Raw genomic sequence first — 16,137 nt, forward strand, 5'->3', positions numbered from 1 at the left:
GTAAAAACAGAAACTCATTAAAACAGAAGGAGATTTTAGAACAAATAGAGAATGGAGGGTGAAAATTATGATGATTATTGTAGAACAAATAAAGTTTGAATAAACTCTAACTCTTGAAGGACTTTTTGCGGTGGGGCGGGGGGATACTGGAGATTGAACTCAGGGTCACTCGACCACTGAGCCACATCCCCAGCCCTATTTTGTATTTTATTAGAGACAGGGTCTCACTGTTTCTTAGTGTCTCGCTTTTGCTGAGACTGGCATTGAACTCACAATCTTCCTGTTTCAGCCTTCTGAGCCACTGGGATTACAGGTGTGTGCCACTGTGCCCAGGAGGACATAATTTTTTAAGTAATCAAAACCCAATAAAATTAGCAGAATTCACAGGCAATTATCATTATAATTAATTAATTAATAATTACAATATAGATATAATTATAATTTATTAATTAATAAAACAAAATCTTTTTAATGCTAGTTCTTCATAAATTTTGCTAAGAACAGAGCAATACTTTAAGAAATCTTTGTGTTTTTAAATATCAAGTACTAGATTCTGGTTTTACATATGTGTATTATTCTTGATTTAGAAAGCTCTGTAATAACTTTTTTATTTATAGCCAACTTAGTTACGTATAAATCTCATATAGAATCCTTTTTACCTAAAATATTTTCCCTTAAGTAGACTGTCTTTAGCCAGAACATATTCAAATTTTGTTATGAAAGATAAATATGGGACTGTCACATTGTTTTGGCCATTTAAGCTCCCCTTATTTGCAATGTCAGATTTTGGTATCAATCATAACTGTGGGCATTGGCAAAGTTCTAAATCCTACCAACAAATGCATTTAAAAACTTATTTTAAAGGCCTGCGGTTGTGGCTCAGCGGTAGAGCACTTGCCTAGCATGTGTTGGGTGCTGGGTTTGATCCTCAGCACCACATAAAAATAAAATAAAGATATTATGTCCAACCACAACTACAAAAAAAAGTTATTTTAAGCCAGGAGCCCAGCAGCTTAGAAGACTGAGGCAGGAAGATCAGGAGTTCAGAGTCAGCATCAGCAAATATGAGGTACTAAACAACTCAGTGAGACTCTGTCTCTAAATAAAATTCAAAATAGGGCTGGGGATATGGCTCAGAAGTCAAGTGACTCTGAGTTCAATTCCTGGTTCCCCTCCCCCCCCCATAAAAGTTATTTTTAAGTTCCTCTAGAATTTAAGCATTAATGAAAAAGGTGATTTTTTTTCTTTACCTTTTTAGCTCAGTGAATGTCTATTCCTTATTTCCATATTCTCGCAAAATTCTTATATCAAATATGCTCTAAATTTGTGGTTGTCAAAAATAAAATTGTTGAGGGGCCTGAATATCAACATAAACCTTTTCTAATATGGAGATTGTGAAAATAGTTAAAGAGGCAAATTAGTTTTAAAAGCTACAGACTAAAAACTCAGCAAATGTCAAATATGTGTGCTCTGACCTCAGATGTTCTCAAATGGCATAAAATAAGCTCTGTTTTGAAAAAAAAATAGCAGTCATTTAAATACAATGATCTTTATTTTTTAAGTCTTATTATTGATAGAAGAGACATATATCAAAACTTAAATATCTCTGAAGGTAAAAATTTAACTCAAAACTCTAAACCTCTTTATTATCTAAGGTCTTTGAGTAAACAAAATAAAACAAAAAGACATTTAAAGTAATACAAATGTGAGGGGAAAAGCAGATATACTAACATACTAGAAAAGTAGATCTGCATTTTCTGTCAGAATAATTCTTGTTCTACATTTAACTCAAGAAAGCTAGACTATTGACACCAGACATACATAAACTCCATTTAACAGCGCCAAGGGACACTTTCAGAAGGCAGTGAAGCACCTGATTGAAAAAATAAAACTCAGGAACTATGTACAAAAAATATGAAACCGTACATGCAAAGCTTCTGAGTTGCAGTTTCTGAGTTGCTCTATAAGGAACATCATATAAACTAATTTTTAATTCTAAGTTAGTAAAAGGACCAATATTAGTTTACAGAGAATTAAAACAGGCTTTGAATCTGCTTAACGAAGGCTAATGAACAACAATTTTTATTATATATATTTAAATTTATATAATTTAAATTAAATACATATTAAAATTAAATTAAGTATATATATTAGTTATAGATGGACACAATGCCTGTATTTTGTTTATTTTTATGTGATGGCAGGATTGAACCCAGTATCTTACTCAAGTTTGGCAAGTGCTCTACCACTGAGCCACAACCCCACCTCCAACAATTTTATTTTTGACAACCACAAATTTAGAGCCTGCATATCAACATGAACCTTTTCTAATATGGAGATTGTGAAAATAGTTAAAGAGGTAAACTAGTTTTAAAAGCTACAGACTAAAAACTCAGCAAATGTCAATTTTCTCTTATATCAAATATAAAGAATGTAACAATCAATATTCTGGAAATGCATATAACATTTAGGTTACTGAATGAAGGTTATAGATACATTGATAGCTAATTTAAGGTACTAACAGGATTTATGCTCAATTTAAAATAACAGCAGCAGCAAAAAAAAAAAAAAAAAAAATCTTCGCATCATTTAAAAACGATGCCAGTATAGAAATCTGCAAAAGAGAATCCATAAATAGGTTATTAGCCATTTTTATATAATCTTCTATTTCTCTTGGCTGGTCTCAGGCTGCAAAAAGGAAAGAAATAACAAATAAAATTAAATTTCTTGAGTTTAAGAATTCTGGCAATACATTTTAAATAGAATTTATTATAAACCTCTTAGCACTTGGCTAAAATGCAGTCTAGACATTTTGTGCTTAGGCTCACTTTCCAAATCTATTGAATTTCATAATCTATTGAACAACTAATATTTTGGCCAACCAAAAATATCATACACAATGTTTTAGTTAATTCTACATTGCTGTGACCAAAATACCTAACAAGAGCAAAGTAGAGGAGGGAAATGTTATTTGGGGCTCACGATTTCAAAGAGTTCAGTCCATAGACAGCCAACCGCATTGCTCTGCACCAGGTGATGCAACACATCCTGGGGTGGGGGCCAGTTAAGGGAAAAGGCTCAAGAAGCAGAGGGGCAGGGTGAGGGGACAGGCAGAAGAAAAAGGCCACAGATCAGATGTACCCTTCCAGGGCACACCAACCATCAACCCACCTCCCCCAGCCATGCCTCACCTCCTAAAGCTGCCACCCAGTCAGTCCATTCAACCTAAAACGGACTGATTAGGTTACAGTTCTAGTAATCTACTCATTTAACCTCTGAATATTTATTTGCTCATCAACAGGAGCTTTGGGCGGACACACCCTATCCAAACCATAACATTTCATTCCAGTTCCCCAAAGATCATGTCCATTTCACAGTGCACAATGCATTTGGTCTGTCTGGAAGAGCGCCAGGGATCGAAGTTTCAGCATTGCCCAAAGTACAGTTTCAGCTGAGACTCAAGACAAATTTTTGCCTGTGAGCTCCCATAAAACTCTAAAGCAAGTTACATATATGCAGTAGACACTGACATAAAATAAGCATTCTCATTCCAAAAGGAATGCATAGAGGCCTAAGAGAAAGGAATGGGCCAAAATAGACTGAAACCCGGGTGAGAAAACCGGTCTCATAATTTCACCTCTAACTCCTTCTACAGTTTTGAGATGTTAGCTCCCAAGGGCTGGGGCAGCCCAGCCCTTTGGCCTTTCAGGGTCAATGCTTAGGGGTTGGCTTTAGCCTGGCTTTCTCCTCAACCCGAAGCTTTTCTCAGGAGACAGGTGACATTATTCCTATCTCATTTTCTGGGGTTTTCATTCGGCGTCCCCTCCACAGCTTCACGCAGCATCCTCTTAGGGGCAAACTGCAGGGACTTCAACCCTGCTCCACGGTGCCTGGCCTCCCAGGCGGTCCTTTGGAATCTGCGCGGAAGGCTGCAGGGCCTCCCAACTCCAGCATCCTCGGTTCCCGCAGAAGCAGCAGCACATGGATGGTGCCAAGGTGACTCTCAGGCGAGGTGAGGGTTCATCAGTGGGAGAGGTGAGTAGAGCAGCAGGAGCAGGGGGAGGAGGCTCCGAGGGATCCCCAGACCCCGCTGGCACAACCGGCCCGACTCTTCCCACCTGCTCGCAGCCAGGTGGGACCTTCTGCCCGCCCGACGGAACCCCAGCGGCAGACTGAGGTGCGTGCGAGGCGCCGGGGAGCCAGTGACGGGGGGGCACGCGTGAGGGTCGGTGGCCGGGCAGACCGGAAACGTGCCGGGAGGGGCAGACGAGGAGGGGCAGACGGGGAGGGGCAGACGAGGAGGGGCCGACGGGGACGTGCGGGCGGGGAGGGGCAGACGAGGAGGGGCCGACGGGGAGGGGCCGACGAGGAGGGGCCGACGGGGAGCTGCGGGCGGGGAGGGGCAGACGAGGAGGGGCCGACGGGGAGCTGCGGGCGGGGAGGGGCCGACGAGGAGGGGCAGACGGGGAGGGGCAGACGAGGAGGGGCAGACGGGGAGGGGCAGACGGGGAGGGGCAGACGAGGAGGGGCCGACGGGGAGCTGCGGGCGGGGAGGGGCCGACGGGGAGCTGCGGGCGGGGAGGGGCCGACGGGGAGCTGCGGGCGGGGAGGGGCCGACGAGGAGGGGCAGACGGGGAGCTGCGGGCGGGGAGGGGCAGAGGGGGCGGCGGCGGCGGCGGCTGCAGGGGGGAGACGCGGCCCGCGGGAGGGGAGGACAGGAAGGTGAGGCTGACAGGAAGGTGAGGCTGAGCGAAGCTCCGAATCTGAGAATGAGGAAGAAACAGTAGGACCCTGGGAAAGAGGGTCCCCAGCGAGGAAAACGTTAGCCGTGGGCCGGGCAGAAGGGAGGGAGGGCGGGAGCGAACCTCGAAGAGCCTGGACGTTTTGCCCACTTCGGCCACAGAGACGGTCGGACTCGGTGGGGGTTTACAATCCGAAGTCCCTTCTGGGGCCGCTGTGACCCGGGTACTCTGAGGTCTCAGGAGAGGACTCCGTGTTTCCCACGACCTTCGGGCACCCTCGCGGGAGAGTCCCCGACCTGAGGAACCAGGGCCAGGGCGGGTCGAGGCGTCCCTGCGGCCTCCGGGCCCAGAGTGGGAATGGCTCCCCCTGGAACTGGGACCTCGCCACAGTGCCCGGGGCCTTGAACGGGCAGGGTCCAGGGCACTCGTGCGACTTAGGATGGACCCCACCGTCGGAAAGGGGCTGGAAGATCCGGGAAACGGGGACTTACCCCACTCCTGGCGGCCGGATGAAGGCAGAGGGAAAGAGCAGCTTAGACATGTCCCCGTTTCAAGGGGGAAGGGATGGACTTCAGTCCCCTGCAGGAGAAGCCTCCCCCCCCCAAAATCCATCCCGGGTCTTGGCACCAGATATGAGGTCAGGCAACGGGCAGCAACCAAGAGGAGGCCGATTTAAAAAGACAGATGAAAGAGGCTTTATTGAGACTCACTCCCAGGGAAGAACTGGATCAGACAGAGTGGACAGGACTAGGGTCTCAGGAGAAACCGGTGGGAGCATGACTGGACTGGAATTTTATGGGGCTTACAGCAGGAAGGGAAGGGATTGGGACAGCAAAAGGTGTTTTTAGAGTCCCTTGTCTCGCTGGAGTTGTTGGTGGTGGTGGGGGGAATCTAGCTGAAATCCAAGATTGGCCAGGAGATCCCACTGATTGACAGGCGTTTCCATCAGAGCCTGATTTATGTTCGCATGAGTTGTCTGGTGCTTTGTTCCTAAGTCACTGCCACCCACCTGACACAACCGATGGCCCATTCAAGTGGCCTCAAGTGGCCTGGGATGTGATCATGCTCCCCTTCTGTCCTAGAGACAGGCCTGACCAAGGTCCCAGATCCCAGGATTTTACCTGTATCCTGATGATTGTGCAGCTATTGGTCCAACTCTCCAACGAGTAGGTGGCAATGGCTGCTGGGAAGGAACAGGTCCCCCAGGTAAAGGAAATCCCAAGCTATCTGGTGCCACCATCTCCTTCGACTTGAGGGGCACAAAGGGCCAGCATGATTGTCACTTCCCAGTCAGGGAACCAAAATATTGCGGGAAACAGAGTATCAACAAGCAGCCAGGCACTGGGAGAGGAAGAGAACTCCAAACTTTATTTACACCAACAGGCCTCCCCAAAAAAACAAAAACTACAAATCCTGAGCCCTGACCCACAGTTTCTCATAATCTTTATAAGTTGTTTGATGTCATCTTAGACCCATTCTATCACTGGGGCTTTTTCCTCTTAAAAAAAAAAAAATCCTAATCTGTGTGACTGAAGGCCTTGTGCAGGGTCTCTAAATGAAGCATGCCGACAGAAACAGGTAAGAAGAAAGGGCTCTTTTCACAGGCATCTGTTATATTTCAAGGGGAAGTAGTCAGAATCCCAGGGCAGATATTTACAACCCAAAAGGTAGGGACCCGAAGTTAATTAGACTTCCTGGAGGAAGGCTGAGAGAGGGGAGTGGAACTGATTCCTTTCCCAGGCCTTGGTTTCTTACCATAAGGTTTTTGTAATTTCATTTCACAAGCGGGTCTGGTTTTGCCATCACACCTGGGCTTGGCCCTGACTGTCTTCCCCCATATTTTACATCTTCTTCCCTCTGTGTGTGTTCGTCACCATGTTCAAATCTCACCTTTTTATAAAGACATCAGTTATGTTGGATTAAGACCCACTGTAATGACTTCATTTTTAACTTTATTCAGCAAAGGACCTATTTACAAATAAGTTTATACCAGAAAGATGAAGAATTAGGACTCCAGTTTATCTTTTCTGGGGGGATGAAACTAACCTGTATGACTCACAAAAACTTGCATTCCAGGAATTATGTCATCTTCTGGGGGCACCAGAGCATTATAGTTCTGTGTGAGTGATCAGGTATGATTTAGACACCTCGTAAAAAGGAATAGTTATTTTATCCACATTTCTGTTCTTGCTATTTTTCATTCCTTCTTGCTGATGTGCCAAGATGCTTTCTCTTACCATTCTTTCTCTTTCCACTGCTAGCTCAGTGGTGCATCACAAGGAAGCATCTTTACCCACCAACTTGCTTAAACTCTCCTACTCTCTATATTTCAGTCGGTTTGGGATGCATCCTGGGAACGTGAGTGTATGACAGACTCCCAGATACTGATGCTTCTTGGTCTGTGTTAGGGTAGCTGGTGCAAATATCCAGGAGAGACTCATCTTTGAGTTCAAGCAAAGGTTTATTAGCAGAGAATATCCGCTAGGCTGTCCTTCTGCCAGGCACAGTCACTTCAATAGAGATTTTTACATCTTTTTAAAACAAGGAACAGGAGCAAGCTGGAAATGACCTTGGATGCAGGTGGCTGGGTAAGGATAGATTTTTGTATTTAGAGACCCTGTAGGGGAGGGGTTATAGGAACAGGGTATCTTAAGTTTCTTTTTCTTGGTTGTTTATAAGTTTTGGTTCTGAGTCCCAGAACCAAAATGGAGTTACTAATGTCTAGGGACCTAACAATCTGTGGGCACCATTTTGATTTCTCCTGCTTCACAGTTTGTACAAGAGCACAGCAGCCTGGATACCAGCAGCAGACCTGCAGGTCCCTGCCTGTCAAAAATTTTACTTGACTTACCCAGCTCCCAGCAGGGAATTCTCAACTGCACTATGACATGGCTTCCGCTGCTTCTCCTCTTCTCCTTTCTTGGCTCTTCACAGAGCTATGCCTGTCTGGAAGACCCAGAAGGTGAGTTGCCATCTAGGATGCCCAGGGTTCTTTCCACGCCTTCTCAGATGCCCTGGACGCCACCCACTTCAAACAGCTCCTCTGGTGTGGAAATTTTCCAGGCAGCAGTTGTTTCTCAGCAAGGACCCTGCTCTTTCCCTTAGAGGACAAAGTAAATAACATAATTTTTTAAAGTTCTGAGGTCCTTTAGCTCCAATTGAGGGAATCTGTGCAGAATGTCTCCTGTGCCTAAACTGAACGTAAGGGCAGCGGTAAGCCAACAAGGCACAGCTGGAGCCACAGAGCCAGCCTGGACCAGAGTCAGGATCATATTTGGAAGGAGTTGGGAAAGGCTCAGGAAGAGGTAGAGCCAAAGGAGGGGTCCCCACAGCATAGTAGAATGCAGGAAATGAAGGATGGGTTGGGGCAAGAGGAGAATTTCAGTGTGATCATGAATTATGTGGAGGGAGGGAACTGGGCCAAGTTAAGGTGGCACCCTGTGAAGGGATCTGGGGACTGAGAGGAGTCAGGGCGGGGCAGGTTAGAGGAGACCTAAAGTGCACAGCAATCTGTTATCTATCTTAAATGGGTATATGAAAAAGAAAGAAGAATTTCCTAGCAAAGTTTCAAAGCTGTTTGTTGCTAAAAATTCACGCTTGGTTTTTACCACTTGTTGCATAGCATGGCAAAGTCAGGAATGAAGTCCATTGAAAAGCAACCTTAGTTGAAATTGGGATTATTCCTCCATGAGGATGCTACTGAAATCTTCACACCATAACCTGATTAATTTCTGTGGGTTCAGAGTTATCCACCTTTGTGAACTCCCATAATATACTCAATACCCATTTGCAGATAGAATAATAAGTTCTTCAGAAGATGTTGAGAATCTTAAATCTCTCTTCTGTGCAAAGTGTCCAGCATGATTCTTGGTCCAGAACTGCAAAATGTATTTCATTTCCCATTTATCCCCTTAGTGAAGAGTCAGACTTGAACAATTTGAGACTACCTTTGAGGAACAAAGGTAGAATCTGGGAGCTGGAAAGCCCTTCACCTGCAGGAAGAGGTCGACCCAAGGCATCTGCAACACTTCAGTAGAGAGGAGATGCCTAATGAAGAACAGAGGGCCAGACATGGCCTCAGCTGGAGTGTTGTTGGATCAGAGCTACGATTTGGAAACCTTTATCTAGAGCCAATATGTAGGGTATATTAGATGGGGGAGGGGGGAAAAGAAAATGCCTGCAGTGGAGAAGTTGCCGAGTGGAAAAACATAAGAGGGGAAAGGAGTAAGACAGCATGGAGTTCTCATTTCAGAAGCCAAAAGACCCTTCTGGACTCATTGTATGGAAATGCAAAATCTTATTTAGAGAAAGAAACAAACAAAAAACAGGAATCTAAAGTTTCTTTCCTTTTAAAAATATTAATATTTGATTCTAATCTCTTACTGTTAGGGCAAATCAGATATACTTTCAGGTCCCATCTGGCCCATGGATGTCCAGTTTCTTACCTTAGGCTGGAGAGTATGCACCTCTGAACCTGTTGATTAAAAATACTGGAGAGGGATGAGGATGAGGATGTGGTTCAGTAGGCACTTGCCTACCATGTGCAAAGCCCTGTTCAGTCCCCAGAATTGCAAAACGATTTTTTTTTTTTTAAACGAAGCACTGAAAAGGCAGTAAGTAAGTCTGTGTAGAAGACAAATAGGCCATTTAAATTACATGTCTAGAAAGAGGGTACAGTTCAAGGTTGGAAATACCCCATAGAACAGTTCTCTACACAGGATGAGTCTCTCTCTTATCCCCTCAGGGCCATTTAGCAAGTTCTGAAGACATTTTGTGTTGTTAGAGCTGAGAAGTGCTACTAGAATTTAATGCCTAGGGTCCAAAGATGCAGCGAAACATTGCACAGAAATCCATTCACAACCATAACCTGGCCCCAGATACTAGCAGTGCAGAGACTGAGAGGCCCTGGGTTAGAAAACCGTTTGCAGGGGGTTATCAGTTAAAGTGTGGGAGATGAATTAGGCACAGAAAGAAGAAAACAGAAGATAAAGAAAGCAGCTGTACATGGGATGAAGTGGGTGTTTGGGAAGCAGCTCTGTGAAAGCACGGGAAGAAGAGCCAGGCACAGACAGGCTCCTGAGAGGGAGTAAATCACCAAGAGGAGCTGCCTGGTCTCAGGTTCTGATCCTGTTACTCAGTAACTCTCTTTCTGTTTTGTTTGTGGACTAATTAGCTCTGTGTCTTTGAGTAAGGATTTATTTTACCATGATTTATAACCTTGAAGAAAATGTGTCCTAGCCAGAGGATCATAGGAGACCTGTGGGCCTTGGTAAATAGCCAGGCTTCCCAGGAGTCATAAGTTCCTTGAGTGGCTCTGGGTGGGGCTTGTGCTCTCCAGAGATGACCCCTCTGTGGTGCTACTACCCATGTCTTGATTTCAGAGTCATCTTCCCTCCACATTCTCTACACTACCATAGCTCCATTGGTCAAATACAATACTGAGACGAAGGCCCTTGCATATGTGAACAATCAGCTCTTTCTGAAATTCGACAGTAGGAACCAGAGCATTCAACACTGGGGTCTGTGGGAGACGCTGGAAAGTTCCATGGAGTGGAGAGAGTTGGTACAGAATGTGAAGCTCTTTGGGAGGGAATCCTTGGTGTTGCTGTGGGACATGAAGCAGCGCAGCCAGCAGCCTGGTGAGTAGGAAAATGAGCCCTGAAAGTCAGTGGGGACAAGACTCCAGGAGGGTGAGGTGCTCCATCCTCCCCAGCCCCCTGTTTCTCAGGAGCATATTAAAGTCTCAAGACACCATCAGAGTCAGCTCTGCTGCCACGGGGGTAGGGAGAGGAGTAGTCCTCTCTGCCCTAGAGTCCTCTTTCTATGCTGAATGCATCTCCATTTTGCAGAAGACAGAGGAAGTTATGCTTCTTTTTGGGCTTTGGGGCACCGGGGCCTCATATTTTGCAGATGGCTCTGGGCTGTGACCTCAAGGAGAATGGCAACTTCAAGAGCTTCTGGAAATACAGCTACGAGGGACAGGACTACCTCACATTCCAGCCAGCAACACTCTGCTGGAAGGCTGATGCTCCTGAGGCCCAGAGCATGGCACAGAGTTTGAGGAAGGATAGAGACCTGGCTCAGCACCATGGTGCCTTTATCAATGGTGACTGTCAGCACTATCTTCAGAAGTACCCAGGGCCTGGGAAGAAAGCTTTGGTGCAATCAGGTAACTGTCCCTCTAATGGAATCGGTTAGACTAGCTTTGGCCTGAGACTCTCCATGCCTTTGCCCCATTTTTAGGTGAGGGAAGCCAGTGTCCATCAGGAATTCACTGTGGCTCAGTGTCTTGCCCTGTGGTCCATTGTGGCTGGGTCTGGGTTCTGTCAGAGCAGGGATTGGCCTGAGGGCATGGGGGAGGCAGACAAGAAAGGGAGGAGCAATCCCTGACCAAACTCACAAGAAACTGAACAGGGACCTCAGTGACATTTACTTCATGGTCTCAACACCAGCTCCCTGGAATGGAATTCATGTTTCAGTTTGAATGAGGCATCTGCTTCCTGACTGGAAATTCAACATGAAAAACCAAAGTACCCTGTTTTCCTTTGATGAGGTAGAGAGTCAAAACCTGGTAAACTGTATACATTTAAAAAGTACCCCTTCAGCTCAGGCAACTGTTCCTCTGTGCACCAGCCTCAGTAAATTCCAAGTTAAGTTATTTTGGGGACCAGGGCACAGGATGTCACTCATGGTGGTTTTGTTTCTCCTAACTCCTTTCTGAGTATTTGTGAAGCTCCCTTCTCCTGTCTTGCACACCCTTCCTACTGTCGTGTTTAAGCAACCGTGGATTGGACTGCAGGTGGTGCTTAGATTGTTACTAGAACAACCTCATGCCAGATGACAGGCCACAGGAATGCAGAATCTGGATGGAGGTCACACAACCACACCTCACACTGAGCTAGCTGTGAGGAATGTGACCACTAGGCAGAGTTCAGTTGCTTCCAGGGACCTGACCTTGGAGAGGCTCCTGCTCTAGACTGAGTGGGCACTTAGGGGACTCAGGACTCACAATTCATATCAGTTGGATTGTAGGAGAATTAGTACTAAGTATTTTAGCTTCAGAAAGTATTTCCCGACCTAAAAATCTCTGGTCATTATGCACAGTCAAGCAAGAGAGGTGACCCAAAGTTATTCTGGGGAGGCTGACGGCCTCACAGCTATTTAGGGTACACACTTAGGTAAGTGTCTCTTAACCTTGTGATGTGTAGATTTAAGCTAATAAGTTATAAAGTAAATCAAACCCATTATGTTAATATTTTATGTTAAGAAAGAACATATGCATATTTCATATTTTAAGTATTTCAGATAATTAAAAGACTGTGACTGATATAAGGTTATACTTGAGATAGCAATTATCCTTGTGATTTTTATTTTGATATCTTACTGAGTTTAGAAGCACTTTTAGAATATTTGAGAATATTTAAGACTCATCATATGAAGGATGAGCTTAGACTTTTAAAAGGTACTGAGGCACTTGGGTGGTTATGTTAATTGAGCATTTAAACACTTTAGAAATCTAATATATCAAATTTATAGTCACAATTGAAAAGTTTAAAAAATGTTATTAAATTGCAAATCCCTATCAAAAATGATTTAAGTATTTAAATTAATAAATGCAGTAATGAACTTTGCAAATTGAGAGTTTAAAGAAGAGCTGTTAATTTAGTTTTGTCAAATAATCAGTAGAATCTTACATTTTTAAAGTACCAAAAGAGTTCTTGAAAGATCCTTCTGTATGGAAAAGAACATAAAATGCACATTAATAACATCGACCCCACATTAGTGGAGAGGTGGGGTGAGCAGCCTGACTTCTGGGCCTGGGGACCTGCTGAAGCATCTGGAATGTCTGTCACCTGCTGCTGCAACACCAGCACCCACCCCTTGAGTCCAGCCAGAGTCCAGCTTAGACTCGTGCTGTCCCACAGCTGCTAACATAATGAGTTAAAATCAAGTAAAACTTAGCATGTTGTTCCTCTGACACACTAGCCACTTTTCACATGGTTCTGACAGTGTTAGAAGATGCCTATCATCTCAGAGTTCTATCAAACAGCAGTGTTTGGGGACATTCCCCAGCTCTTGCCACCTTATTATATACCTTAAAAGGTCTCAAAAATAATTTACATGTTTGAATTTTGCTCACAGAATTTCAGCAAATCTGTTCCCTGGAAGCACAGATGCTGTGCTGTTCAAGACTCCAGGATTCATCCTCTTTGACATTTCACTCACCTGGAGCTAACTTAGCAAAGCACCATAGACTCGGGGGCTTCAAAAAGAACTTTTATTTCCTCTCAGTTCTGGAAGTTGGGAAGCCTGAGGTCAGGTTCTACTGGCTCAACTCCTACTAAGGCCTATCTTCTGGCTTTGTAGGAAGTGGCCTCTTCCTGGGTGCTCACATGAGGCTCCTTGGTGCACATGGGGGTGCAAGGAAGAAAAAAAATAGACGGCTCTCTCTCCTCCCTCTTTTTATATCAGCATGAATCCCGTCACTCAGGAACTCTTTTGAGTCCTAATCACTTTGCAAAGGCCTTATCTCCAAATACCATTACATCGAGGACAGGGTTTTAGTTTATAAGTTTGTGGGGGACATGATTCAGTCCATAGCATTTCCTGTGTTAATTTTCTGGAGCTGCAGTTTCAAAGTACCTCCAACTGGGAGATTAAATAAGAGATGGTTATTATCTCACAATTCTGGAGACTGGAAGACTGAAATGGAGATGTCCTCAGGCTTGGTTCCTTCTGAGGTCTGTGAGGGAAGATCTATTCCAGGGCCTTCTCCTACCTTCTGGAAGCCTTAACCTGAATAGGCCTCCTCCCTGTGTCTTTTCATGTTTTCCTTCTTTACCAGTTTCTGTGTTGAAAATCTCCCTTTTCATAAGGATGCTAGTCCGTTTGGATTAGAAGCTACCCTAATTAACTCATCCTAACATGATCATCTGCAAAGAGTCTATTTCCCAATGAGGTCACATTCACAGGTGCAGCAAGTTAGGACTTGCACAACTTTGGAGGGGTATGCTTCAACCTACACCACCTACTTTTCCATGAGGGTTTCCAGAATCATGGAGGACTGAGACTGAATTGCTAGATGAGGGCCCAGGGCCAGTCTACAAGTGTTTTCTGGTTCTCTTGAGCTGAACTAACATCTCCAAGTGGGAGGAGGGTGGCCCAGGGAACAGGAGAGCTCAGAACTCATCCTGCTTTCACTCTGCTCTCAGAGTCTCCTTCAGTGTCTGTGACCAGCCGTCAGAGCTCTTCCTGGGAAACAGTGCTGCAGTGCCAACACCTGTGCTTCTTCCCTTGTGCTAACGTGCTGAGCTTGTGGAGGGGCCAGGAAGCCCTGCCCTTGGTCCACAGTGGGTGTCGGCTGAATGGAAATGGAACCTGTCAGTGCTGGGTGAATGTGACTGTCCCTAGAGGAGAAGAAGCCATGTACTCCTGCCATGCTGAGCATGGAGGCCTGAAGGAGCCCCTCATCATCAAGTGGGGTAAGAATATGGGCTGCTGAGGTTGGTGGCCCAGGGTGGGTCTGGCATATTCACCAGAGCAGGGGTTAGGATGAAGACCTGGCATCCAACATGCTGGTGAGGTGGGGAAAGGATTCCAAGTGCTGCTGGTGAACCCAAACATTGTATCTCATTTCAGACTTCTCATCTGACTCTACACGCCCACAACCCTCTGCTTGGGTGTTTATTTTGGCAGGTGTTTGGACCATACTTGGCATTGCAGGTCTCTGGGAAAAGCTAATCTAATCAGGTAAAGAAAGATGGGGTTTATTGTCTACTACCGAGTCAGCGGCTGCAGTCCTTGGTTCCAGTCTCCCATTGTGGAGTAAGCACTCAGCCTTGGCCACTTACTTGTTCAGGAATAGGGTATTGAAGGTCTTTAATTCTCCAGGAACAACATCTACAAAAAGGAAGGAAAGAAAAAGAGAGAAGAAGAGGGGGAAAGTATTTTACATACTCCTCCTGTTCCTATCTCTCACTTTTCATCCACTCTTGCAGGAAACCTTCTTTTTGAGCCAAATGGGTATTTTTGGTTAAAAGTGTTATTTTCAAAGTATATTCTACACATGCATTTTTCATTCACTAACTTAATGTTCTGTGGACTCTTCTAAGTGACTGGGTGGATATTGACTCTACTGCTTATCACTCCATGCAGTGCAATTGATCCATTTTACCTCTCCATTCTCCATGAAGGTTGCCAATCTTCCCACTTCTTGTCATAGCAGGTGGGGAGAGGGTAGCAAATGCAGAGGGTATACCTCCTTTGTTATTATTTGTCCTGTTATGATTTAGATATGAAGTGTCCCCCAAAAAACTCATTTGCTGGAAACATGACCCATAACATAGCAATGGTCAGAGATGAAAAGATTGGAATAAGAGAGCTGTAACTGCATGAGTGGATTAATCCATTTGATGACTTGAATCTTTGAATGGACTACTAGGTGGTAACTGTAGGCAGGTTGGTCATGGTAGGAGGAAGTAGGTCACTCAGGGCATGTGATTGGGGATTGATTATATCTTGAGGAGCAGGGCCCTCCTCATGCTCCCTCTCTGCTTCCCTGCTCCCATGAGCTGACAGCTTTCCTCCACCACACCCTTCTACCATGACGTTCTGCCTCACCTCATGCCCAGAACAATGGACTGAACCTCTGAAATCATCAGCTCCCCAAAAACTGTTTCTCCTCTAAGTTGTTCTTATCATGTATTTTGATCACAGCAATAAAAAGCTGACTAACAAGTCACTGGTTACTTCGTGATCCCTGGTAATTATTTCTCACAGAATTTCAACACATAATTGAAGAACCTATTTTTCCCCCACAGGATACATGGTATATGATCATTACTATTGTTTATAGCATAACTTTACACACACCTATTAATTTACTTGAAGTAGGAATTTAAATATGCTGTTTAAACAAGTGTTGAACATGAGCTGTATCCCCCCCCCCATAGGGTAGGAAAAAAAGATTAGGCCAAAGATGCCCCAAGGACTTAACACCAACATAATACACAAATATTTACACTACTTAGACAGATAGCTATTACAGTATTACCAGGGAAACAAGTCATTAACTCAGACAGCCAGAATGCAGATCCCTTAACAATAAGTGTTGGCGAGGGTGTGGGGAAAAAGGCACACTCATACACTGCTGATGGGATTGAAAATTGGTGCAGCCACTCCAGAAAGCAGCTTGGAGATTCCTCAGAAAACTTGGAATGGAACTACCATTTGACTCAGTTATTCCTCTCCTTGGCATAAACCCAAAGTACTGGAGCATACTATAGTAACACAGCCACATCATTGTTGATAGTAGCTCAATTCACAATAGCTGAACTATGGCACCAGCTTAGGTGCCCTTCAGCAGATAAAAGGATAAAGAAAAAGTGATACATAT

This window comes from Urocitellus parryii, chromosome 8 (assembly GCF_045843805.1).
Source record: "Urocitellus parryii isolate mUroPar1 chromosome 8, mUroPar1.hap1, whole genome shotgun sequence".
In the NCBI taxonomy this organism is placed as follows: domain Eukaryota; kingdom Metazoa; phylum Chordata; class Mammalia; order Rodentia; family Sciuridae; genus Urocitellus; species Urocitellus parryii.